The sequence below is a fragment of the Leptosomus discolor genome, chromosome 3, assembly GCF_034619465.1.
Source record: "Leptosomus discolor isolate bLepDis1 chromosome 3, bLepDis1.hap2, whole genome shotgun sequence".
NCBI classification, from domain to species: Eukaryota; Metazoa; Chordata; class Aves; order Leptosomiformes; family Leptosomidae; genus Leptosomus; species Leptosomus discolor.
In genome coordinates, this window is record NC_141393.1 from 80,852,192 (window position 1) to 80,878,731 (window position 26,540).

A 26,540-nucleotide genomic window follows, 5' to 3' on the forward strand; every position below is an offset into this window, starting at 1 on the left:
AACCTGTCTAATGTGACTGCAGAGGGATGTGGTGCAGAGTTACACAAGCATTACAATGAGAATTGCAATTAATAATCTTCAAAATACTGGCTTAAAATACTTTCTTCTGATGTCTAGCATTCATTCAAATTGATTTTTTTAGTAAAAAAAAAAAATCTACCTAAGGGACAGGAGTTCTGCAGAGGGAAAAAAAACTTGGCATTAGTGTCACCAAAGAAACTTTTTATACTTTTTTTCCTTTTGTTTTCTGTAATCTGTGTGGTATTTTTTTGTATTTAAAAAAAAAAAATCTTTGGCAAATATCCTTGTAACAAAATCAGAGCAAAGTTGTACTACTCTGACTTTTTTTTTTTTTTTAAGTTTCATGAAGTCCAGCATCTAGTTTATACGGAGTAGCACCAGAAGGAATATGCCAAGGAAATTGTGCATGAAAGTTCTCGAGTGAATGCTGCAAGAGAACACGGCTGTCTTGAAATCCCAACAGGTGACCTGGCTAGTAGGAGGAAAAGGCGCTGATCACTTAGAGCATCCTTGTGAGGTTTTTTAGTACAGCCACAATTGATTGAAATAGGAGCATCAGCAAGTGAATAAACAGGATGTTAAACAATAGTGGCAGTGCCTTCCACTTTAAAATAACAGTGCAGGCTGAATTTCAATACGGACACTGCATTCAAGGGCTGTCAGTGGAATTCCTTCTGCGATCGTTTGTGCTTATACTTGCAAGTATTAGCAGAACCTACTAGCGTGTAGACTTTTTTTTTTTTTATTCGAGCCTTTTGAAGTCACTCTTGGAGAAAACGGAACTGAAAAGGGAATAAAATTCTCTGTAGTGATAAAACACACATATGCTCGCACACAGTTATTAATTTCAAACACTTTCAGACTTTTTACCAGCTTGCAAAAGATCTGAGAACTTAGAACTGGAAAAAATACAGGATAGTTGTGTCACTTGCTGTGCAGTTTCACCTGGAGCTGGTTTGAAGGAAAGGCCTTTGAACAGTTGCTGATTGGCTGCATTTCTTTGGCTAGTCGTTAACTCACTTTCCTCATGTTTTTACATTTTCAAACAACTTTTTGTCTTCAGCAAAGTTCAAGTGATACGGCTGTTAGAGGACTGCATTAAGATACTTGTTTTTTTTGCCTCTCTTTTTAATGCACTACTCTGATGTTGCAGTTATTTTAAGCCAAATTAAATTAGTTCCCTCTGTGCTCTGGATTGTGGCTATACTGTGTTATATATTCAGAGATTGGGAGGACAATAATTCAATAAAATTAGGTTATATCTGAACAGTGTTGCACTCAAATTGACTTTGAGACTCGTTTAAGTTGGCGTAGCCTCCAAAGCCCGATTCCTTCAGGTGAAAATAGTGTCCACCCAACTTCAGAGTGTAGAGAAGTCCCTGGTGAAATAAACCAAAACAAGTCAGTCTTCTCTAAAAATATGTTCGTTGATCTTTTTGAGCACTCCAAGTATAGGCTGATTTTTGATAATTAACATTTTTCCTTGCTGCTTTGTTTTTTGATGTAGATACAGACTTCATATAGCTGCTGGAGAAAGAGCTTAAGTTACCCAAGGAAATTGTGAATAGTGGTCGTTCTGGCTGATATACATAAGGATTCTGCTGGGCTGTCTGGGTTAAAGGAGTTTGTGTAGTTTATGGTATCATGAATAAATATCCTTTTCATGCTTAATTTTAAAAAAAAAAAAGCACGTACGCTTTCATGCCTGTGTGCGTTGTGTCCCTTAAATCAAAACTTGTGTCAGTTGTTAGGAACCGATCGCACGGTACAAAAGTCATGTCCACGTTGTTCACAGAACTGTAGAAAAGCTCCTTTTTGATGGGTAAGGGTGTGAAATGGTCACTCTGACTTCCCCAGTTCTGTAAAAATGGTCACAAATGCACTGCATCTCTGCAGTATAGTAATATGGAGAGACGTAATTTGGTGCTCAAATCACAGCTGTCTGTCAAGAAAGACCGCAGAATGTCTTTCCATAAACTTCTAACGTGTGTCTTTCCAAAAGATGGAAAAGAGTGTGAGAGTCACGGGATCGGTCATGTTCCCTAGGACGCGATGCTGTGTCATAAAATGAGTATTTTGCCTTGGTACAAAGTCTACCCACAACTCTATGGTATTTACTCGTACGTGGTGTTGCTTCATGGAAGGAGAGGAAGCTTTTTAAAATTTAAAATTAAGGAAACGAAATAATCCAAATAAAAATGAGTATGCAGTTGGGCTGCGTTTCTGTCACCCAGCAGCTGTCAGGTTGGTAAGATGTTGCAGCAATGCTCCTACGTTGCCAACAAGGTTAAGGGGGGGAGGGCAGCGGCTTAACAGTGAGTATGCATTTTTTGGTTTTGGTTATGCTAAATATTGACTGACTTAATGTTTCTGAGCAGACTTGGTAATACAGAAAACTCGCAGTCCAGTAGCTGTGACTGTGATACTCTTGATATGGGAACTCCTGGTTTCAGATGTGACCAAATCCAGCTACTGGAAGTGGTAAATCTCTAGTTGACATTTATTGATTGATACAGAGTGCTTAATCTTACATATAATTGACTAGTTGAAGGATGGTGGGATATTTAGTAATTCAGTATTTCTTGGAACTTAATCCAGAGGATGCAAAGTGCGTGCTCAAATCAGAATAAAGGTCAGATTGCTGGGCTTTGGGATATTGTTAGTGTGTAGTAACTATTTTCAGTATGTTCAATGTTGCAATTTAGATAGTTACCGTACTTATAAAAGCTTTGGAGTTTTGGAGAGTGTTTAGGGTACAGTCTTACTCTTTTCTGGGTGAAAATAAAAAAGGTAGAAGTTGTAGTCTGAGATATTTGCAATCAGATTTTTTTTTTATCTAGAGGGATATTTTTTTAGAAAGGGACATTCCAGGGTAGGTTTAGGCTAGACATTAGGAAAAAATCTTTCACTGAAAGGGTTGTCAGACATTGGAATAGGCTGCCCAGGGAGGTGGTTGAGTCACCATCTCTTGATATGTTTAAAGGTCGTTTAGATGTGGTGCTTGGCAATATGGGTTTAGGGGTGTACTTGGTAGAGTAGGGTTGATGGTTGGACTTGATGATCTCAAAGGTCTTTTCCAACTTGAATGATTCTGTGATTATTTTGTGAGTATTTGAATGATTATATATATGATTAAAGGAGTACTTGGTAATGTTGCAGTCTTCGCAAAGCAGCGTCTTGGGAAACAGGATGGAAGGAATTACAGGTGCCTTATTGATTTATGGAATTGCAGCTGAAGACAGGGATCGAGATCATTGTAACTCTCCTGTTTTCTGGGCCAACTGTTAGCACTCCCTTGTAAAAATAACTTTCCACAGCAAAGTGACAGAACACAAGCAAAACAGGGTGCAAGGTGTAAGTCTTGTATAATTTACCTTTATTCACAGGCTTTTACTTGGTGCGTCCTTTTTTAGTTTGAGTGAAAGAAATGAGGAATTCTTTAACAAATGCGATCATTGTAATGTTGAAAAGGAGTAATGAATCCTTCCTGCCTGTCTCTTCACAGAATAATAATTTGGTGCCTTGATGGCATGAGCTGTGCTGTATCCCATCTAGTGTGGCTCTTTGATGGGGACAGGGATGGGTTTTCCACCCAAGATTTCTTTCCAGCAAAGCCATACAACAGGTCAAGGGACTGCTTTTGGGAAAGTGTTACTGATACCCGCTTCTAAAGCGTGGCAGCTCTGAGGCTGCTCCTTGCTGCTGCTGGTAGGAAGTGGTAGGGATCTGTTTCTTGTCTGGCTGCTGTCAGTGGGGTGATGGGTGGTGGTTATGGTTTGGGTTTTTTTGGTTTGGTTTGCTGATTTTCCTAGAGTGTTCTGGTTGGTAGGTTGCCTTTTTTTCTTTTAAACTTAGATTTTGTCTTCTTGAGTGCGTGTCCTCTGAGTATTTCTGCTGTTTGCTTCTGATTCCACTCAGCTCTCCTAGGAGTGCCATCTATGTGATTTAATTCTTGATGATTGCTTTTTGAAAAAGCCTTTTATGTTTGTAATGTTTGTGGCTGATATCTATCTTCATCTTCAAACGTAGGCATGTACAACGGTTTTGTGGCTGTAGAGTTTCAGAAACTCTCTCTAACATTAACGTAATTTTCCAAATTTGTCTTTTTCACTCAGAGTTAGGAACTTTATAGAATTTATATCCCAAAATCAGGCTTCCAACCACCAAAACAGTGGTTGTAGGTTATTGAAGTGTTTATTGTGTTTATGATTATTTTGTTTGCAAAGAAACTGTGTATTCTTATGGATGTTCTTAGGAGCCTTCACCAAAGACACTAGATTCTATGTTCCCCTGTGATGATTGGTAGGAAGGAGAGGGAAGGGGAGTATTTTTTCCAAAAGGTTTTTTTTTTTTAATTACTGTAAGTTGGCTTGGTATTAGAAATGGTATTTTCAACCAAGGACAGCCTTTGCTTGAAAAGTTCCAATATAAGTAACTTCATTTCTTCACACAGAAGTGCTGCTGCTTGTTGTTATAATACTGTAGTTGTTTTGAGTCCATCTTCTGTGAGAAAGTCTTGACTGTATGTGCTATCACAAGGAGTGGGAAGTGACAGTTTTGCAGCTGGCTTCTCCCAGCTCTCTCCCACGGTGAAGTGGGTACTCTATCCTCTTCTGCGTCCTTTTTTTATATATATATATATATATATATAATGACATCAATGAAATCATCTAACCTTTTGTGATATTGAGTAGCACTTAAAAACTGAGAACCTGTAGCATGTAATGAAAATAACTGTATTGTATACAAATTATAATGAAACCTAGAACTCTGAAGTTACTTTAAAAACAGTTTTTCATCTTCTGGGAAGTTGAGAACAAAGTACCAGATAGTACTCCCTACTCAGGTACTTACTAACAAAGAAAAAAATATTGTGGTAGTGTTTTTTTCTGGGGGAAAAAGGGGGACGATAAGTTGGGGGGGGCATGTGATGGTGAATTAACCTAGATAAGCCACGATGAAAAAATTCAGAGGCTCTGAAGCAATTACAGAATGGGAGGGAGGAGAGCTTGCATGTCTAGTATGCAAACTGAACTGAAATGCTGAAGAAGCTGAGGTGGAAGGGGTGCTTGTGCGGTGCATAAACCAAAGACTGCAGGTACCGACTATTGTATGTTCTTTCTACATCTTTGCTTTGGAGAAACCTCTGAAGGTTTGTTTTGCCTGACTTGTTTTCTTGTAAGTGCTTTGGGATAGTGATTGTCTTTTTCTGTGTCCTTATAAAGCCTTGAATGTATGGGATGATAGCGACACATGTTGTGCTGAGAAGTGGTAGACTTACTGATGAGCTGCTTTTCCCATGGATTCTCACAGACCTTTCCTTTTATTGGTGTTTTGAAGTAATGTGGGTACATCACTAGTACTCGGTGCCACGTTCTGTAAATGACAGGCCCCTCTTCCCAGACTTTCTAGGGGTGAGACTTACTGGCGAAGTTCACTGTGATTCTCAGTGCTACACATGTGGCTGGAAGAGCTGGTGGATGAGAGAGGTCCAGTTTCTTTCCTGATATGTGTGAGGCTTGGAGAGGAAGAGGAGCAGCTTCCAGAAGAAAATTATTCCCCAGGTCTGCGCCTCTGCTGCAGTTGTAAGACTGCTGTGGCTTATTACAATTTCAGCAGCAGCAATGTGCATTAAGAGGCATAACGTATTTCTGCACAAGGGAGAGAGCCAAAAATAGAAATGATATTTGGGAGAAACCATCCAGGTTCCTATATAACTGCTGAAGTGTCACACTGTTTCTAAAAATGCCACACGGGTATTGTGATAATTCGTTTTTAGAAATGTCTTTTAGACACTAAAAACAGCTTGGGAATTTGCCTTCCATTTTTTTGTCCGGTGAAGCTCTAGCAGAGGTGAGCAGAGATGCTGATGACGTGCAAGAGGTAGTCTAGCAAGGATTTATGTCAAAAATAAGCAAACAAAAAACCTGCGATCTTATTGTGGGAGGGTGGTTGGTTGGGGTTTTTCTTGTAATCATTGCAGGGATTTTATGTGTCTCTGTGCGCAGTTTATGTGTGTTCCTTTGCCTGGTTATCCAGATAGATCTTTAAAAACATTTATAGGGAGACAAACAAAATCTTCTTTATTGTTTTCCAAGGTACAAGTATTGTGTTAGGGAGCATGCTGCAAAGTTTTTAATTAAGGCCATATTTAGGGTAATGCATTTAGTGAAATTAGGGAGACATCCAGGTTCTGTAGTCTCATCAAAAGTCCAGCAGTGTCAGGAATTAGAGAGATGGGTTTATACTTTTGCAGAAAAAGTGCTGCAGTATCGCAGCAGAACTTTCTTCACGTCATCTGGAGCATTAATGTTTTTTTTGTCTGTTAAGCCATTTATAGAAAAAGTAGGTTTGTTTGACTTCTGCAAGGTGATCGTTTTGATGTTTAGGATGTTGGGTGTGGTTTTAAATTAAGTTCTATTTAATATATTTCAAATAATTTGGCTTTAGGTCCATCTAGTAAGTTGCTCCTGAAGCATGCTGATGCATACTATTTTCAAAGGATGTAAATATAAAAGAGGGAGGCTTAATTAGTGATCCCTTGTGTTGTGGTTTCCATGATCATCTTAAAACGAAGTCTTCTTCCAACTTAGTAATATTAATACTAAGACCCAGGGTGATTTTTTTTTTTTTTTCCAAAGGAATTTCTCTGTGACTTCACTTTCATTCTGCCAAACAGTTTTACCTTAACTTTTCTTTCAGTTTTTTGAGTCATCTTCTGGAATGCCATTTTCAGCAGGAAACAGTGCACTGTTTTTTATGTTCTTGAGGTTGTCCTTTTTCTTGATGTTTTCTGTTACTGTAGATTCATTAGCGTTTCGTCCTGACTTTAAAGGAGATTTTAGCATTCGGAAGGGAAAACCAAAGTTGTATGATGTTAATCAACGGCTTATTTGAAAGAATACAAAAGTATTAAAGTGTTACCTTTTGTTACCAACACTTTTCTATTTAGAATTCACACTTAGTTTTTAATAGGACTACCCTATTAGTGTTAAAAAAACAACCAACAAAAAAAATTCCCCCAAAGAACAAAAAAACCACCCCACCCTCCCTTTGCCTTTTATTTAGTCTTGCCTTCAGTACAAATCTGGTTTATGACTGCCTATACCTCATAAAAATTAAAGACACAAATAGCTCATTGTTTTCCCCTAAATATTGTAATTTCCCAGCAATTTTCTGAAAGGCTTAAATATAGGCAAGGTATAACTTTGGTTAGGGTATTCTGAAGTCTCATTTTGGAGAAGTTGACCTGTTCTGTGCTGTAACTTCCTTGGTTTTATGTTCTCTGAGTTTTCTTCAGTTCTATGAATCTGGGAATAAAGACAGGTTATTTCTTAAATTGATAGTAATATCTGATGTATTTCTATGCTTTTAACAGAGTGCTGGAGAGTAGTTCATGGCTCCTATTTTTTCTGAAGCTGTTTAAAATCGATTAAGTAGGAATCGAGTAAGTTCTGAGCATTTTTATCAAAATTAATTAAATACGCTTCTATATGTTGTCCATGAACTTAAGGAAAAGTTCCTTTCTCTCCTTTAATCCGTTTAAACCAGAAGATTTCACTTTCATAGGTATTTTCTAAGCATTTGGTGTTTACAGTTTCTTCAGTGTTCCGTCTGAAAGCAAACATGAAATATTGGAGCTGGCCTTGAAAGTGTAACTCGTATGGTTACAAAATTCCCAACAATGAGCGAAGATAGCACTGGGGCCAGTCAGTGGGCAAATAATCAGCCCTGTTTACGGACCTAAAAATAGGCACAGAACCTCTGCTGATGTGGGTGTCTGAGTTTTTGGGACATTAGTCAATACCTGTGCGAATTTATGAAGCCTTTGCAGGAGGTATTCTGGTGGTCGTTTTGTTTTAACTGTGGGTGTCCAAGACAATGGCAGTTTCCTTTCTCTTAGGTGCTCACTTTCATTTGTTTTAAGAAGCTTTGTTATTAGTGCAAATAACATAAGCTGTTTACTTGCTAGAAGGAAATATTTCTGTCTCAGGGTTATGTGCTTTTGAAGGTGCAAGGGAGGCACGGGAAACATACAGGTTGGTTTGCCTCTGTTAAACTGTCATTTGTGTCGATATTCTGAAATGGAGTCGTTATGTGAATGGCTTGTGCCCACTGTGTGTATATTTATTTTATGCAGCCTTAGCCCGTGCAAATCTGGTTCTTTTGCACTACCCATGTAATCTGATGTCAAGCATATGAAACAGGCTTAGAGTGTGTATCTTGTCTCTTCTGTTACTTGGGCTACGTTTGAAAGTTTGGTTAGGGAATCTGTTTTGGTCAGGAAAACTGACAAATCAAGTGTATATATTTTTTTTTAGCCCCAGCCAGATTAGGTGCTTAAGGACAGCCAATGGGCTGGATACACGCAGGTGAGGATAACCAGCGTGGTGTGCTGTTTGCTGTTGTCTTTTCTGAAAAATCTTACAAGTTCTTTGGGGGCGTACCAGAAAGATGCTTTCCTGTAGCCAGAACAAGGGTATTTGCTGTGATAACAGCACATTTCTCATGAGATCAGTATTTCACGAGAGTAGCAGTATATGTTACATGACCAAAATGGTGGGGATGAAGTGGCCAAACACATGTGATATAATGGATTTTCTATTTTGTGGTGTGGCAGGTACGTTGTGACCCTTAAATAGGTTTGTTAGAACCTTTGTGCCCTGCCTCAGTTTGTTGGTTGTGTATCGTTACAGCTGGCTAGTGGAAACTAGGCCAGAAGATACGTGTTTGCAGGTGTGACAAGGCAGTAAAACCCAATATACTTCACTATGTGTATGCAAATGAATGGAGTTAAGTCTCTGCATGAAACGCTGCACGCTTACACCTGAAATTCCGAGTATCCTGTTACTAAAAAAAAAAAATACAAGTTTGGAGGACAGGGTTTGTCCGTTGGCTGTCGTGTGTTTGGGAGAATTAATTCAGGTAGTAAAAGAATCAAAGATAGGAAGCTTTTGCCCTAATGATGTCGAAGGAAAAGAAGTGAACAGTGGAACAAAGTCCACAAGCATTTAAAGGGTTCAAGTTTGAAGAGAGAAGGATTGATGAAGCCCTGCCCTTGGAGTGAAGCCTGCCTAGGGCTGCTGCACCTTCCTTCAGTCCGGCACGGAGGCTCCACAGAAGGTTATTGCGCAGTGTAGGAAATAGACTGCATAACTTGGGTAGAGGGACCTTGGGGTAGATCTTGAGAATATCTGCTTCATAGCAAAATGCTTTCCATAGAGTATTTTATGAGCAAAGTCTTGGTAACTTTACAAAACACTTGGAAATTATACTAAGGAAACAGTCCTGTATGGTGATTGATTAAGTGTGTCAATTGATTAAGTGTGTTAGTAATAAAACTTGTGGATACTGTCTGATCGAACACAGGGACCATGAATAGGAGCTTGCTAATGAGACATGGATGTTGTGTCAGAGCTGATCTGTGCTGGTGATGCGTGGCTGGTTCGATGGGGTGTTCAAAAGGGTACCTAGTGGTTTGCCCCAGTTTGCTTGGCAGGTGTGGTAGTATAACCTGGGTTTTAAGAAAAAAGGGGGGGGGGGCACTCCAAAAAAACCCTGAACCAACAAACTAAAAGACACCAACCCTAAAACCCTAATGCAGCTATCTAGCACAAAGATGTAAAAATAAAACACTGTTGGTTTAATTATGTCTCATTGCTACAGCTTATCTAAAGTAGGAAATAGTTTTTTCCTGTTTATGTAGGTGATGGACAGTGTTGGAAGCTTGAAGTGCCACCAAATGGGGAGTGAATGCTGAGTAGCTCAGTGAGGAATGGATTTTTACTTATTTTAAAAACCATTTTCGATAGCTGTTAAGGTAATAGCGTTGACAGCATATTCTAACTTTACTCCTTCACCAAAACCTAGCCTCTGTCATAAAAAAGCAGGCTCCTGCAAAATGAAGGAAAGGCTGTATGTTAACTGGCTATGTGTGTGTGACTCCCCAAAGTGATCTTTCCTAGATTATAAGTCATAGTGTGTATATGAACCCAATTAGAAAGCAAAGTATTTTGTAGCATCATTTCAAATCTGATAAGCAGTAGTTGGATCCTGTTGTATAAAATGTATGTATATTTTATTGGGACAAAACTATTGCAGGAAGAATGCCGGTACTGGAATTTATATTTTTAGGTGATTATTTTATATGGTTCTTTTCTTCATACTGGAACATTCATTGCAGTTGACAGCTTAGTCCTCTGATAAGCAAGCAGGCTTTTAGGGAGCTAGCAGTGTTTAAAGATGCTGATGCTCCAGAGTGTCTACTCTGTCCTCTGCTGGAGGTTTCCATCATAGAGATATCAGAATAAAACGTCTCAGCCACACCAGTATGGAGTTCAGCATAAACCTACCTTCATTTTAAGCTTATGCTCTTGCGTATGAGATATTTATTACTAGCTTATAAGCAGAGGTTTGCAAATACTGATGGAAATCTAAGCGTGCATGAAATCTCTAGGAGATTTTTGTTAGATTTCGCATTTTCACATGCATAGAAAATACACTTCCTCTGAGGCTGCGAACAGGAGATTCCCGCTCCTGCCATGGTCTAGGGGAAGTGTCAGAAACGCTGTCTAGACAGACAGCAGCAGGCATTAGAGCTCGTGATCCCAGCATAGCTACTCATTCAACTGGAACAAACTTGTGAGGAACTGAATTTGGACTTAGGATCCCGTTTTGTAGGGAGTGTTTCTGTGCTAATAGCGGTTCACTATTTCCTCCCGTTGCTGTTACAGTGATGTGTTTCACGTACTTGTTAGCGCCCTCCCACCATTGCTTTCTTTGAAACTGTCATGGTACAAGAAAGGGAGATGATTTTTTGAAGAAAGAAGTGGAAATAGTGTCACTTATAACTTAATCTTGAGCTGTAGGATTTTAGGTTCAACCTTTTTCAAAAGCTGCGTTGCAGTCTTAAGAAAGCCGGGAAAGTGTTTCGGGTGTTGTCGTTTTTAAGACTACAAAGATGTAGAGGAGGAGTTGGAAATGAATGTGCGCGCTAGTTTTGTCTTAAAACAGTTTTCTAAATACAGAGAATTCAGAGAGATGTCAGTCTAGTAAGGAGTTGCTTTTGGCTACAGCACTTGCTTTAATTTTGTAGTCTCTGATTTGAGAAGGGGATCGGTGCGGCTGCTGTCAGTGGAATGGCCAAGGCTATAAGCCGGCTACGTGGTCATCTTGTCTTGGGCTGCGGGTTAAAATAACAAGTCGTGTCGCTGTTCTTCCTCTTTCACTGTCCTGCAAACTGTTTAGCCTCCTAAATGTAGGGTGGGTTTTTGGTTTGGGTTTGTTTTTACAAAGTGGGCTGCCATGCTGTTCCATTTTCCTTACTGTAAACTGAGATTGTGTCGTCCAGTGATACAGAATGCTGTTGGGTGAGCCCATGAGACAGAAGAAGACCATCGGGGGGGGGGGGGGGGGGGTATCTGAAGTACGTAGCCAGAGAGAAGGCTGCTGAGCAGTTTGCCGCCTTTGGGTTTAAACAGAGATTGCAGGAAGGACTGTTGGCTTTGGAACAGTGTTGAAGCTGAAAAGAAAATGGCTCCCAGAAATCATTGTTGCTACAGTAACAACACGGCTTGACTTATTAATGTGCTGCTTTAACTACTGCTGGAGATGTTGCGTGAGATACTGCGGTCGGGTAGAAGTGTCCTTAATGGGAACAGAGATTTAAATCCGTTTAGGTATTAATGGGTATCATCAGACTTCTTGTTTCAGCATACCAATCTATTTATTGGAAAAACTAATTTCTAGTAAATATTTTTTAAAACCTAATTACTGGTTTTAAATTGTATTAATAAACATAATGTCCTTATAAAACAACTTGCAGAAAAAACCCCAGTGCAGAGTATTGATCTCCTTTGATAATAATTTTTTTAAAAAACCCTTGATACTGTTTCATAAAGTATGTGATACCTGGTAGCATGATTCTGGCTTTCACAAATTAAGCCCTTAATGTTTTGGGTTTTTTTTTTTCATGCAGCAAAGCTTTTGTTTAAGGTATTTGTATATTTTGAGTTTTAAAAAAGAAAATATGTCCAACCTAAATCCTGTTTGAAGATCTATAAATAAGGATCAGATTCTGCAGTGGAATCTACTCAGGGATCTGCCTTGTATTTTATTTCATAAGGACATAAGCGTACATATTGTGGACTAAACTTTTTGAGGTTTTTCGATTAATAGGGAAGAGTGCAGTTAGGTTGAAGGGTTTCAGAGATGTGTGATGCAGTGCATCAGGAGGGGGATACGTGAAGTGCAGTGAATGTGTGAAAATTAATTGATGCATTTCTCTGTGTGTAAGGATTCCACAGGAGGCAGATTTGATGGCAGGCGTGAACTGACAGTAAACTGTGTCTGCTCTTCATCAAAGTCCCGTATGTGTCATGTCCCCTGTATACGTATAGCAGATCCTGGTTTTCTGTAGTTCTTTCAGGTTTTGGGGAGTTTTGGTGAAGTTCTCTGTCAGACTTCCCAGCTGAAAAGGCACTAGATTCATTCAGTAGAGATGGAGCTGATAAACTGTTCTCTATTCAGGGGACTTACGAAAGATTATTCAGTGGTCATGGGTAAAAATCAGGAAGGCCTGTACATCTAAAATAATACCACTGTACAGTTCTGTATTTTAAAATGAACCTTGTAATGTAACAGGCTGTTTTCTTAAAATGACATGCAGAAGGTACTGCCTCAGATGTTTTGAAAAGCTTTTTTTTTTTCTTAAAGACACAAAATGCATATTTTTGAATTAAGGGTGTTGGTGCCTCAGAAAAGCACTTTAGTGAAGAAGCTTTCTGGTTTGGATTTCTGACTACTTAGTTTTAGCTGAGAAGCTGGGTTTGCAAACTTGAACTAGAAATTTGTAAGGAACCATAATCAGCTTCTATGAGGTAGGCAAAATCTCATCTAACGGCCTGTTTTCTGGTGTGCGTTCGTGCAGTGCTTCTCGTCAGAGGGTATGTCCCTGTATGGAGTGGTGCTGAATGTAAAGCTTATGTGGTAATACGGTGAAGGCATCTATAGGAATTCAGACTGGAGGAGAGAGTGATTCTGTAGCTGAAGGGTAGAGGCAGTTCCTGCACAGGTAATGTACTGGTGAGATTTTTCTGACAGCATAATGAAAGGAGAAGTGTTCAGTGTCGAGGATGATGCCAAGGTTATGTACAGTGCCATTAGTAGTTTAGAGTGGAGTGGAGAGATGATGTCATTTGTGCTTTTTAAGCTTTTCCTGTTTGAGAGAAGCTGTTACATTTAAGGTATATAAATGCAGCAGATGAAGAGTTAGTTCATGTGGTCGAGATAAATAGTCTGAAGGGTGACTGAAAATGTCCAGATGTTTATTATGCAAGTGGTATGTTGAGCTGTAGCTTAAACTGGTAGAGAAATGATAAAGAAAGAAGGTGAATTATTTCTCTGTGGCTTATTGCTTATGGTAATTCTCATTGTGAAGGAAGTCATTCAGTTTAGTTAGGTATTGATGGAGTATAAACTTATTTATTAAATATCGGTTATACTCAGAATGTTACACCTAATCTTAGCTGGAGGGGAAACTGCGTTGATCAGTAAACTTCAGAAACAAAACAGTAGTATTTTCTCTTAAGGCCTTGAAGTTCTAAATGTTTTCAGAACATCTTTAAACTGATGCTTCAGTTTAGTGCTTTTATAATGCTTTAATTTGTATGTTGTTTGTTATATATTTGCTTACTGGATAATGTATGTTCAAAGTAAACACTCTTAAATTATGTTTGTTTCCCATTGCTTCTCTGTGGACCTCTTTCCATCTTTATTGTGTGCCTGTTGTGTACATCTTTAAATGCTTGCTTCTTTATCTGCCTAGTGACAGAGAGGAAAAATAACCTTTTTGAGTAGTGTATGTTTTAGTCCAAACCCCAGTCTACCTAGAATATTTTTTCCCCCAATGGCTTTTCAATTTTTTTTATTTATGTAATACAGATTTTTGAAATAATAATTAAATCTCTGTTTGACTTAATTGATGGTAAAAACACAAGTTCTTTTTTTCCATTCAAGCTACTCTCTCTGACTACTTTTTTCCCTACTGTGATACTCCTATTAATGTTGCATTCATCTACTTGTAACGTTCTTGCTTGGACTGAAACAGCTTCACAGTCTGAGGTAGGATCAGTTGTGTTGATTTCCTATGCTGTCACGCTTCTCCTTGAAGAGCTTCACCATCCCATATGGGATATTGTCAAAAAGCAGAACTTTTTCTGAGCAGAAAAATGAGAGATTTTGGCACTTCCACGTGAAAGCCCTACCACAGCTTTGGGAACTGTGCATGTAGCTTTTACTATGATGAATAGACAAAGGAGAACTGTAACTTCTTTGAACTGTTTTTCAGATAACTCTCAAAATCTAGCAGGAGATTCAAAATGCAGGAGGCAGTCTTCTTTCTTGCAGTCCCTTGCTTGCTTGCTTTTGTTCAATCACTGCAGATTCTTTGAAGTCAGAAGCATCTCCAGTAAAAGGACTTAAATTTTGTCTCTTCATGTTGTGAGGTGTTAAGTTTTTGCTTAATTTGACTTCTGGATAATTCAGGCTTCAGTAGGGTACCTGCACTTAAATAACGCTTTGCATTAACTATTGTAAGAACAGCGATCATTATTTTTCCTTTGCAAATTTAATTTTGGTAAATTTGATTGTGGCATTCATAATTCAGTTCCTTAAACTAAGGTTGGAATACCGCAGACTGAGAAAAGTTTGTTCTCAAAGGGAATTAATTTTGTGATTTTAGGAAATCTCATGTTTACATTCGAATGGTTATTTAAATTAATCTACACTGAATGTTAGTTCTAGATATTTGTGGGTGCTGAACATAGATTAAGTTATTTTTGTACTTTTTAACAGAAATCAAAGAGCATCAAAGCTCCTTCTGCAAACAGAAAGTGGGGAACTACATTTTGTACAGACAAGGTCATTGCTGGCTACTCTTTGGGAAAATGGCAGTATAGGCTTGTATTTAAAGAGCTTTTCAGCTGTATTAACTGATTTAGGAGACTATTGTCGGCTAAGTTTTTGCGTTTTCAGTCCTCTTCTGAAATTATTTTATCCTTGGTAGTTGTGTGTACAAGTTTGGCTGGAACTGCTTTTGAGCTTCTTGTAATAGCCTTTTCTTAGCCAGTAGAAAGCAGAGATTACTCTGTTTTTTCCTGCATTGATTTTTAGGATTATTAGATTTCTGAGATTACGGACATTTTGCAGAGCGCTATCAGGTATTAGAAGGAAATGTCTTTCCCCCACCCCCCCACTTTTGAATTTAGCAGATTTTAATGCTGGAACAGCAGTATCCTCATAAATGTAAACGCCCCTCTGAACCAGCTAATCAAATTTTGTAAGTCCCAGAAACTGCTTGAAGTCTACATTTGCGAGCCTTTTGCTGTGTTTTATGTTAAGCTGGTGAAATGGACTGTTTAGCCGCAGCTTATACCGACAAAAGTAGTTTGTATAGTCTAGTTTATTCTAGCCTTTGTTTCTTCCTCTTCCTTCCTTCCCCCACAAGCATCATCAACTATAGGGCAAAAGCTAGTTTTGTATTACATTATAATGCTCTTTAAAAAAACCCAAACAACAACAACAAAACCCCCAACCAACCCACTGAAAAACTTCTTGACTGTAACTGTTCCAGGAGAAGATGGTGGTTAAAGATGGTTGAGCGTCTTTTCCAGATAGATGTAGAAATGTCAGTTATCACAGATCTGTTAGGAAATAAGGACTAAATAGTAGATTAATAGATCAAAACTCTTTTCAGGATTACTGCACATTTTATATTCTCATTGTACGCCTTTGCGTTCTAGTGTTTCTCAAACTCTTTCTCCAGAGAGGGGCATGTTACAGGAGATATTTCGTTATAGTGAACAGAGCCCAAATAATGTAATAGAAAGTGAATAAAAGCAAATTTAGTCTTGACATAAGATCTCTATGATGTAAGAACTCTAATGACAAGAGGAGCAGTTAGGCAAGTTTTGTGTATTAGCTCACATTTGAACTCAGACTAGTTGTCTTTATATAAACCTTGTATTGTGAATGGTTATGAACTTGTTGCAAGAGTCATGGATAAAATCTTTTCTGCTGTCTTTTAGATGTGAAAGTAGTTATCTTGGTTCTTTATGAACCTGAATTTTGAAGTAGCAACTGTAATTGCTGTTTACTTGGGAAAGCAGTATTATGGAAGCTTTTGTAGCTGTTCTCTAGCTAGCCGGAACGATTAAAACCTTTAACTAGTCTGGTGTGGTTATCTATAACAATTATTTTACAGCCTGTCTACACAGGCTTTTAAATTATTCTTCAAACAAATGCTTTTTGAGGATCTCTTTGTGCCTCAAGTGTATCTGAGCTACAGAGAGGGCTTGTTCTGTCTCTGAGCAACACCCACAGGTGTGACTTTGCCGGAGAACTTCCTGTGCCCGGTTTGGCCTTTTTGATGTGTTGTGGGAAAAGCCAGTATCGTTGGCTTGCTGCTCGTTTGTTTGGTCGGTGGGGCAAGGTGATCATTGCTAGCACTGAACCAGCCTTGGTTCACAGTTACGGATTAGTGAGAAATGCTTGTGGTTTTAAGCCCTTTCAGTCCATCTGTGTTTCTTTAGTATCACCGGGGGTGCACTTGAGATATTGTCCATCTCCACCATTGCCGTTTTCTTCCACTTCCTGCTCTCTGCCCTTATCGGAACAGGCAGCTGCTTATCAGCGATCAGAAGCCTAACCATTTTACAGGCAGTCCTTGTACTTGCTGTGGGCCCCGTTTCACCCTTTGAATGGGGAGGTGTCAAAGTGAATGCTCTGTAACTACATTTCTTACCTGCTTCTGAGTCCCTTCTGATGCTGTCTTTATTACCTGGTGAGGGAGAGTGGCTTTCATTCTCCCTTCCTTTCCTGCTGAGGAGAATTAAGACAGGAAAATTGGAGCGAAAGCATTTGTGATTTTGAAATCTTTGCCTTTCCCTAAGGAGTCTTGGAGAACTGTCTCTCTTGGATCTGCTGGTAAAGAATTTCAGGTTCTTGGTTATTCCAAATGTCAACACGCCTGAAATGAACCGTAGTTGTTAGTTTGATTGTTTTTGCTGGAGTGAGAAGGGTCTTCCTTGAGAGCAGAAAGACTTTTGAGGCAAGTGTTGGTCAAGTACTGTAGGTTGGGTCGCTTTAAACAGTGAAAGTCTCAACGCTATCAATAGTTTGGGCTGGAATCTGGTGTCTTGATGCGGATTGTGTTGGTGTCATCAAGATGTTTGTGTGCCACTGCATGTACTACCTCCCATTGGGTGGAGCTTTGAACACCAGTGGGTTTGAAGTCCCAAAAAGGGGAGTTAGTTCAGCAGGGCCCTTTAAAGTTCATAACACAGGGCTGCAGTGGCCAGCCCTTTGGTCCTTCAGCAGTTTGCTTGCTGATGATCTGTTTGAGAAAGTTCTGTCAGCTTTCCTTCAGCTGACAGCTGGACAATATCTAAATGATGATGGCCCATCTTCTCTATTCCCTTCCCTTTCCCTTTCTGCCAGATGTAGATATAGAGTAACCCCAGATTTATCCCCAAAGTCGTCTGTGAGCTGCCTGTGAAGCAAAGAATACTTACATTCAAGAGTACTTGCATTTAAGTTTTCTCCAAAGAGCACATTCAATGAGTACATGCCCTTCAGATAGGCAGTGTAGGGTAAGACTTCCCATTTCATATCAGCAGAGTAAATTGGTTGGTCCGAAGTCATGTGTTTCCATGAAAAAGCTGTTAAGTGAGTAATGGGTTGTATGACAGGCTGCTGCATTACCACAGTCATCTGCAGTTGTCTGGGCTCAATCCTTTGATGCAGAGGTTCTGTCTGCACTTAAATCACAAGCCCTGAAATCTGTGTTGAGAACCGTTATTGCTAATGTTTAGCTAATTGCAATGTTCAGCAGCCGTGAGAATTGCTACAGCGGTGGTGTGAGATCATTTTGCACGGGGGCAGAGTCGCTGATGTAGTTCCTGCTTGCAGGGAGAGAAGTGTTAGACTGGGATTGACTCTGCCCAGCCAAAGTGCACAGGTTTACCGAGATGCCTGGTTTAGTGCTGATCTTGGTGTTTGATAGTGTAAAGCCTGCACAGACCTTCTTTCCTGTTTTTTGAAAGGTGTTTTGGCTCTTCATGCGTGCAGGGTGTATTTTGTGGGCGTTTTTAACTGCAGCTTTACATTTACCTTCTGTAACATACAGTAGCCCTCCGCTGCTGTTCGAAAATAACACTTTTGCTTCTCTAGGCACGTGAATATTACTCTAAAACCTGACTGAAGAATTTTGTGTGTGTGTAATAAAATTATTTGAGAAATGAGTGTGTCTTTTGAATAACATTGACGCTTAAAGGCTACAGTTTAATGTGATAATTAGGAAATGATCCTGGGGCTAGGCAAAGAAGCCTGGTGACTTGTCTTTTGTTGCTTTATATTGCCCAGAAGACTTTTTTGAAAGGTCTGTCTTTCCTTGCTCTCTGTCTTTGTAATTTAGGCAGTTGGCTTTGAGACAGTTACAGGCTGACCAGGGAACTCAGAATCAAAACGCTGTGTATGAACAAACGGAGGGAAGGAATCTTAGGCAGTGTGTGAGGATAGGTGTATCTTGCCGAGTTAATTTTGGTGATGGATACATTAGTTTAGTGTAGATACGAGTAACCCTCTCTGTAAAGCTGTATGCTAGTTGTGGTGTCTTCATTAGAAGTAGACCCAGGTCAGTAGAGATGTTGTGCCGAAATCCATTCTTGGTTTTGCACAGCTTGAGTGACTTTCAGAGGCTTCCAAATGTTACATGGCTTGATATCTCCAACTAGGAAGAGAAAAATTTCATTGTATAGCTAGTTCTGTTAAAGATCCGTGAGCAGAACTGAAATTAGAGCAAATCTGACGTTTATCAGCCTTCATGAAGACAAAGTTAGTTATGATTTTAAAATGGGCCAGCTAGCCTTAAAATAATAAACTTTGTCCTAGGAAAGGCAAGGAATTAGTGAGGGCTGGGTTTAAAACCTGCCAACACTTAATCTCAGATGTGTTGATCATTTTTGCTAAAAATATTTTAAAAAAGCTTTCATTTGTAACCATTTCCTTACTGTGCTTCATTCCCCATTCAGGGAACTTAGTAAGATCGCTGACTTTGAAGGCACTAGCGGAAAATGCAGCAGAGCTTTCCTTGCCGTGCAACTTTTTCCCCCCTGTTCTTCTCAGTTTAATAGTATGTGTGTATTTGATACGATTTCTTGGTGGATTTTTTTTTTTAATTAAAGTAGCAACATCTATGTTGTTTGAAAATTACATGTTTGAGAGAAGACCACTGGAATTTTGGTATTTCTACCCTGAGACAAAGCTGATAGAATACTTCTGTAGTTACGGATTTCTTATCTCTGCTTTGCCTGTCTTGTCTGATGGTCTAGAATACAATGACAGCTGTACAGTAAATTCTTGTTTTATTTTGCAGGTTTGTTTTAGTGTGGAAGTGGATCTCGCAGCTTAAATAAACAAAGGTGAGTAGAAGTTTTGTGGGTTTGGTTTGGATTGTTTAGTTGTTTGTTTTTTTGGTTTTTTTTTTCAGATTCCTTGGTTAGCGTATACCACTAACACTCAGAAAAAGTGATCAGTGAAAACTCTATTGAAACTTGTATCTTGATTACTGTAATTTATGGACATAGTGTTACTTCCGTGATACCAAAATAGGAAAAAAATACACACACCCCTAATATTTAAGATTATGATGATAATTATGCTTTTCTTCCGTAGACAATTACAGTCAAAAAGCTATCAAGGCATTTTGCTAGGTTTTGAGTGCCAAAATTATGAATACTTCAGGTGAATGTCATCCTCTGCCTATTATCCACCGGGTTTTAAAGTACTGCAAGTGTACTTTGCATTGTCAAAGCAGTGTGTTAAACTTGCACTTATTCTATTAATAAATAACCATGTGGGAAATTTGACCAGCTACGAGAATAGCATTTCAGATTTTTAACAATGAAATTGTGTTGTGGTTTGGTTTTGTTTTCCCCCTTTCCTGTCCTCAGGAACCCTTTTGGGAGGTATTTGAAAAACAAAGTATATAAAAATCTACTGCTGGTACTCATGAGCTGTAGAACTTCAGTGTCCATTTGCAATTGCAAAGTGTCCATCTAGGGACAATTTTCTGTAACTTTGGCATTTCTCCTCCTCCCTCCCCGCCCCCTTATTTTGAGAAAACAGTTAGCTAAGGCCAGATTTTGTTTCTCTTCCTGCTACTTGATATTCTACTTCAGGAATACTCTGAATTATAAAATTAATCTCTTGTCCATTAAATTACACAAAACATTTAACAAAGAGCAGTTTGCTTTAACCTGTTTTAGCTCGAGTCTTTCAAGAGTGTCTTTAGGTGAGGCCCCGCAGTTTGGTAAATCCTCTGCTGTGGAGACAGAGCATGATGGTCTCCTGTACACAGGCTTCTGTAACAAGCTGGCTTCTCAAGTTCCCTGCTTGCTGTTTGACTAATGTGGCATCTCAGAATACAGCTGCTTGCAGTGACTTTGTGTTTTGAAGAGGTGAGAGGGAGATCCCGTTTGCTCAAATGAGCTGGTTCTTGATTTCTAATCTCCGATTAATACGTAGACTTAATGTAGCTTTAGAAATGTAGTATGTGCTTTTTAAAATAGGCGTGACCTGGTTTGTTTGTCTCTGCTGTTCTGCTGAGACTTTTTTAGAGCCAGTGCTGTCAACTTTTCGAATACTGATAATAGCAGAACACTTTGTGGGGAATTTAAAATAACTCTTGTGTTCAGTATTGTTCCTTTGTATAATGTATAGCTGGTTCAGGACTTCAATTATGAATTGACTTCTGAACGATGAACAAGTAAAAGTAGGCTATACTGCTGTAGTATGCGTATACTTACATGTTGAGGATGTTTACTGCCTTGGCCTGACTTTGCAGGTTTCTAGAATGTGCTGCTTTGAGAAAAGGGGTAACTATAGCTCTGCAAAAGGAAATACTTTTTCTTTATCTGAGGATGAGTGTAAAACAAGAATGGTAGCTAGGGAGTGGAATTCACAGTAAGATTTAGATTGTTCCCTGTGTCTTTTAATGCTTTCAGTACTTAATCGTTGCAGTTTATATTCTGTCTCTTCTTAATTTATATGTTATCTCATTACTGGTTTAAATACAGAAAATTAGTTCAGAAGTCTAATATATAAATAACTCTGTTCTTTAAGCATGTAGTCTTCTGAATGAAACTCCAAAGACCTTTCATCTTAATGGTGGTTAGCTGTGTATTAATAGAAGAAAGCTGTCTCTGCGGAGAAAGCCTGTACTCTTGCATACATAACAAGAGGACAGAAAAATGTGTGAAAGAATACATGGAAACAGTGTAATGACGTTTGATCAGTATTGTTACTGCTTGGGGGAGATCTTGAGGTTCTGACAGTTCTGTGAAAATGACAGCTGAATAGTCAGTAAATCAGTGAAAATATTATGCTTTATCAGGGAACAAAGCAAAAACCAGAACAAAACAAAAACCAGATCCAGTTACACAAATTTGTGGTATACCATAGATGCATTGCATTGCAATGTGTGTTGCTGCTTGAGTACTAGTCTAGTCCTGTAACTGACAAATGGCATAGCAGAGCTGAAGAAGGTTCAGAGAATGGCATCAAGGATGACTGAAAGGCTTCATTTTAAACAGCAACCTGCATTTCCCAACTGCCTCTGTCTTCTGTCTCCGCTCATGAGTGTAGTGGCTGCAGCATCTTGTAGACTTCTAAACAATGAACTGAACTCCCACAACTCAGTGCAGACTTGTCCTTTTGTGTAAGCTTAAGTCGTTTAAAGCAATAGCTGAAAATGTGATTTAATGATTTGCTCAAACATTTTTCTTGTACTGTTGACCAGAATGCATTTCCTAATGATAGTGTGCTCTCTGCATAGGTTTTCTTTGAGTAAAGGATTTGGGCTTTTTGTTCTTCTAATTTCAAATCATTTGCTTTCCTAATGCAAATATAAAAGGTGTGATATCCTGACTTTTGGAAATAAATAAAAAAATCTTTTGCCAGCTAAAACCACACAGGTGTGAGGTACTGTTTACAAACAGGGAATGTACTTTATTGGGATAACTGTAGTGTCTGTTCTTAGATTTTTCTGACTTCCAGACTGCATCTTCTGAGCTCCGTAGGAGGACCTATCTTGTTTTAAATATGGGGGAAGCTAGGAAAAAATAGTCTCAGGGTAATGGGTCACACTTCTGGGTAACAGGAAAGGTTACAGAAGGTAGATGCTTGTGATGAATTTCTCTGTAACAGCTTGTAGAGTAGGTCAGATTTTAAGCATTTGAGATACCAGGCAAAACCAGACTTGCTTCCAGAAACTATTTTGAATGTATTTAGTATTGCTTTACCAAGAAGTAAAAGATGTAATAAATGAGTAATAGCACCACAGGTGTTGAAAAAGGATAGGTTGCATACAGAATTCTGCACAGGATAAATTTGAGTATGTGTGATTTGCGTTTCTTTGGCTCAGAGAGGAATTTCATACAACTTTTATCTTGTTCGTATTATCCTGATAACATGAAGTTGAGTATTCTGCCATTAAATCAGTTACGGTGATAACTTCAAACAAACAAAACACAAAACCCCCAAACAAACAAACAAAAAGCCAAACAAAAAACCCAACTAAACAAAAAAACAATTATTAGGAGAGTGACCCATCTTCTTGTCACTTGAAGTTAAGAGTTTTGTCTGTTCATCTGGTCGTGTACAGAGTTATTTATATGTGTGTGTGTATATATATATATATATTCTTTTAAAAAGTCTTGTTTCATATGTCCATCAGTAAAGATGATAACTTTCTCCAAGTTGACAGAATTTTTTGTTCTTAGTCTAAAAAGCTACAAGATGATTTTTTTGACCTTACCTGGCACTGTTACTTACAATATTTTTAGCTTTTTAGCTCTTGGATCACTGAAAGAGTATAGAGGATGATGAGAGCCAGTGTGCTTGGTAAGGATCAGTGAATATCACTAATGTACTTTGTTACACTAAGGTTCTAAATTAAATTGAGTGAAAGCAGAGTGTTCATTTCAGGTAGTCTTTCTATAATTGGGTGAGATAGCATGTGTTAGGAGTTAAGAAGTCTCTCTACATTAGCGGGAGAGACAATCTTAAAATTTGCGATACTATTAAAATATGTACTGCAAATACTTATCAGCCAAAAAGCATGAGAAATTGCTAGGTATGTTTCAGGTCATGCTGGATAAAAAGAATTACAACTTTTATTTACTATAATAGGACATAAGGTCAGAATTTTTCCAAAGTTGAAAGGTGTGTTACGTTCAAAGATCTGTCTCAATAAAATCAGATTAAACTGTTCTTAAAGTCATCTTTAAGAAAGTTGTACTGTAAATGCGTTATGCAGCATCAGGTTGTTGTCTTGCAAGTTTTCATCTGTGATCTGTAGGACTGACGCTTCAGGACTAGTTCATGCAGGTAACTAACAGTATAGTTTAATGAACTTGAGAAGTATTCCTGTAAAAATAGGTAAATATACCTGACTTCTAAAAATCCTTCCCAGCTGTGATCTTTACATACTGTACAAAAGTGTGTTGAATATCTTATCCAAATAACAAGCTGGATGTTTATACCTTAAGAGGTCTTTTGTCTCAGTGAATTCAGTTGATGAATTCACCTTTCTCTGAAATTGGGGATTACGGTGAAAATAAGACTTCTGTGGCCACGTAGTTGTAATCATTGGGGATTTGTATAGAGTTATGGAAAACAGCTAATTACTAGAATCAGTTTGTTGATACATATTGGACTTGATTTGGAAAAAAGGGTTCTTTACCCAGCAGCTCACAGAAGGTGTCTGAACAAAAAGACCGAATTGTAGGAAAAAACCTTTGGTTTAAATTAAGTCAGTTTTAGTTTTGGATATGAAAATTCTGTAGGTTCTGCTTTGATTTTAAATATCTTCGTGTTAGTACACCATCGCTCATATTTGGTGGCTGGGGGAATGTTTTCACTTCACTGTGCTCTGCACGTGGGGAATAATTAGATTTGCGTGCAGAATTTCACCACCACTTGGTGGCAGTACCTGGCTTCAAACGGACTTGTTTCTGAGCAAATAAAGTGACTTTGATTTTGTAAAACTATGGGATAAGGGAAAGTAGATTTGTTTTAAAATTTCTGAAAGTTAGTGATGTGTTTTAGAGATGAAAATACTTTTTATTTAACCTACTGGAAGGATTTGCATTTGTATGTCTCTATGGAAAATCTAGCTGTCATGTCTAATATGTAATTTAAGAGTATTTCTTGTGTTAATAGTATTCTCAGAAGATGTATTTAATGTTCCCCAGTTGAATTATTTTAGCATTTACTTCTAGCATTTTATTTCGATTGAGTAGTGTACTTCAAGTAATTTTAGAACATAAAATTTGCTTCACGATAGTGTTCTTCATAATGTTGTCTTTTGCAGTTAGAGGACAGCCAAAGCTGCCTTCTGAAACGTTCTCTGCATTTTCACTTTTTATTTATTGATACACATTTTAGGAAAAGACTCCCCAGTAGATTTTTCTGTCAACAAAGCTAGTAAGTTTGTGCCCTTACTCATAGTTATTGCCTCTCAGTTGTGCTGATTCAGCAGCGCGTGGGTCCTAGCCTTTTAAACTGGATAATGAAATTGTTGATCAAGTGTGAAAGAAGGCACATGGGGGGGGTGGAGGAAGGCAGGAGTTATTCAAATTGGCTTTGCCACAAAGAAAAGCGTAATTCTGATGTATAGCACTGTCATTTGACAGCATATGGCCATGTGTGGAGGCTGCTTCCTCTTCCCTGCAAGCCAAAATCTTCAGCAATGACAGCAGGTCTTTCATTTTAGTATCACCCCCATGACAGGACTGTAGTGGTGAGACTGGGGCCTGGAGGAATGCAGGTGCTTTCCTAAACGTGCTCTTTCTGAAATGTCTCACTCTGCGACTGGAGTTGTAACAGCATTGCTGGTGGGAGTGGGTTCTGCGAGGAGGAAGTATTTTCATTGTATTGCCTGAAAAGCTGATGCTGAGAATGCAGTGTCCTGAGGCCCCTCTGAGATGGGACATATCAAGAAGGCATCTAGGTAAATTGTGACATAGAAGAAAGATTCATCCTGTGGGAAGTCCTGAATTGTAGAAATACTAATAGAAAATGAGGTGCAGGACTTCATACTTCCCTTTGTTGAACTTCCTGAGGTTTCTGTCAGCCCATTTCTCCAGCCTGTTGAGGTCCATCTGCATGGCAGCACAACCAGCTGGCGTATCGGCCACTCTGCTCAGTCTTGCATCATCAGGAAATTCTGCGCCATCATCCAGGTCATTAATGAAAATGTTGAACAGTGTTGGACCCAGTATTGACCCTGGGATGCAACACTAGTTACTGGCCACCGACTGCAGTTGTACCACTGATCTCAACCCTTATTTTTTTGGCAGCCTGATAAAAATACTGTCTTGCAACAAGGATGGGAGCAGAGCTTTTATTTATAGACTGTAATGAGGAAAAACTTTCTTGTTTTGTAATGCTGGTGGTTAATAAAATAAACTGTTGGTTGTATTGTGTCTAGATAAAAGCAATTTTTGGTACTGTACTTGAGGCTTAAGAATATGTTTGACTGAAAAACACGGGTAATGGTGATGAAATAGATGAAAAGTGTTTTCTCAAACATTTAGTTTCTTTAGAGATAAAAAAAGGTGTGAGCATGTGAGATTGACGTAAAGGGAAATAATTTATCTGTGCACGCTGAAGTATGTAAGGGAACAGTTTTGAAGAGAAATAGTGTGTGTTATCACAGAGCATTAAGTTGGTATTTTTCAAACTTTTGTGTCTCTTACTGGAATGCTGCTGGTCGTTACCATGTATGTCTGCATTTGGGAAAATTCAGTATTTAATTGTAGTTCTCTCCTTCAGTAGCAACTAATGGCAGTGCAATTCAAACTTGATCATACTACTAAAAATCCAAACTAGACAAAGAGCTGCAGGAATGTGGAGACTTCAGTACTTGGCTGTCCTCTGTGAACAGGGTGGTGGAGTGCTTGGGGGAGTTACAGAAGCTGGGGGAGTTGCCGAAGCCTGTGGAGTTTCCAGACAATGTGTGACTGTTCTTAAATTACCAGATTCAAAGTCCTGTTTTTTTTGTACTGATAGGCATCTTCTAGAAATACCTTACTTTGAAAAGTCTCTACCAGTGAAACCACCTTTAACTGCTGCATTAGCGCTTAGAACTAGAAGCATATCTTTAATGTCATACATCTGATTCTTGTGACACTTAAATTGTATTGTCATTTATTTTATTGATTTCAGTATTGAATTTTAGCATGATGCACCCCATTGTGACAAACTGGTTTATTTTCCCAAGCAAATCAATACTAGACGAATAAGATTAAGAATGGTTGGTGGCAGTAATGGTATTATCGTCCATGATTTCTGAATTGTAGGACAGTCATTCTTCAGTTGCGTCGTTTCCTTTCACATGTGAGATGTTGAAATATCCCTCTTAAACATTTTAGACTAGGAATCAAATTTCTGAAATTTTG

General features: G+C 38.7%; 1 protein-coding gene across 3 annotated transcripts in view; it reads left to right on the plus strand.

The window, feature by feature from the left end:
• The first annotated feature begins 19,464 nt into the window (after positions 1–19,464).
• ZNF644 (zinc finger protein 644) overlaps positions 19,465–26,540 on the plus strand; it is a 29,178-nt gene continuing 22,102 nt past the window's right edge. For all 3 annotated transcript variants that reach the window (XM_086462782.1, XM_086462783.1, XM_086462784.1), the window contains exon 1: positions 19,465–19,499. The gene's annotated coding sequence lies outside the window, so the exon portion shown is untranslated. The remainder of the gene's footprint in view (positions 19,500–26,540) is intronic.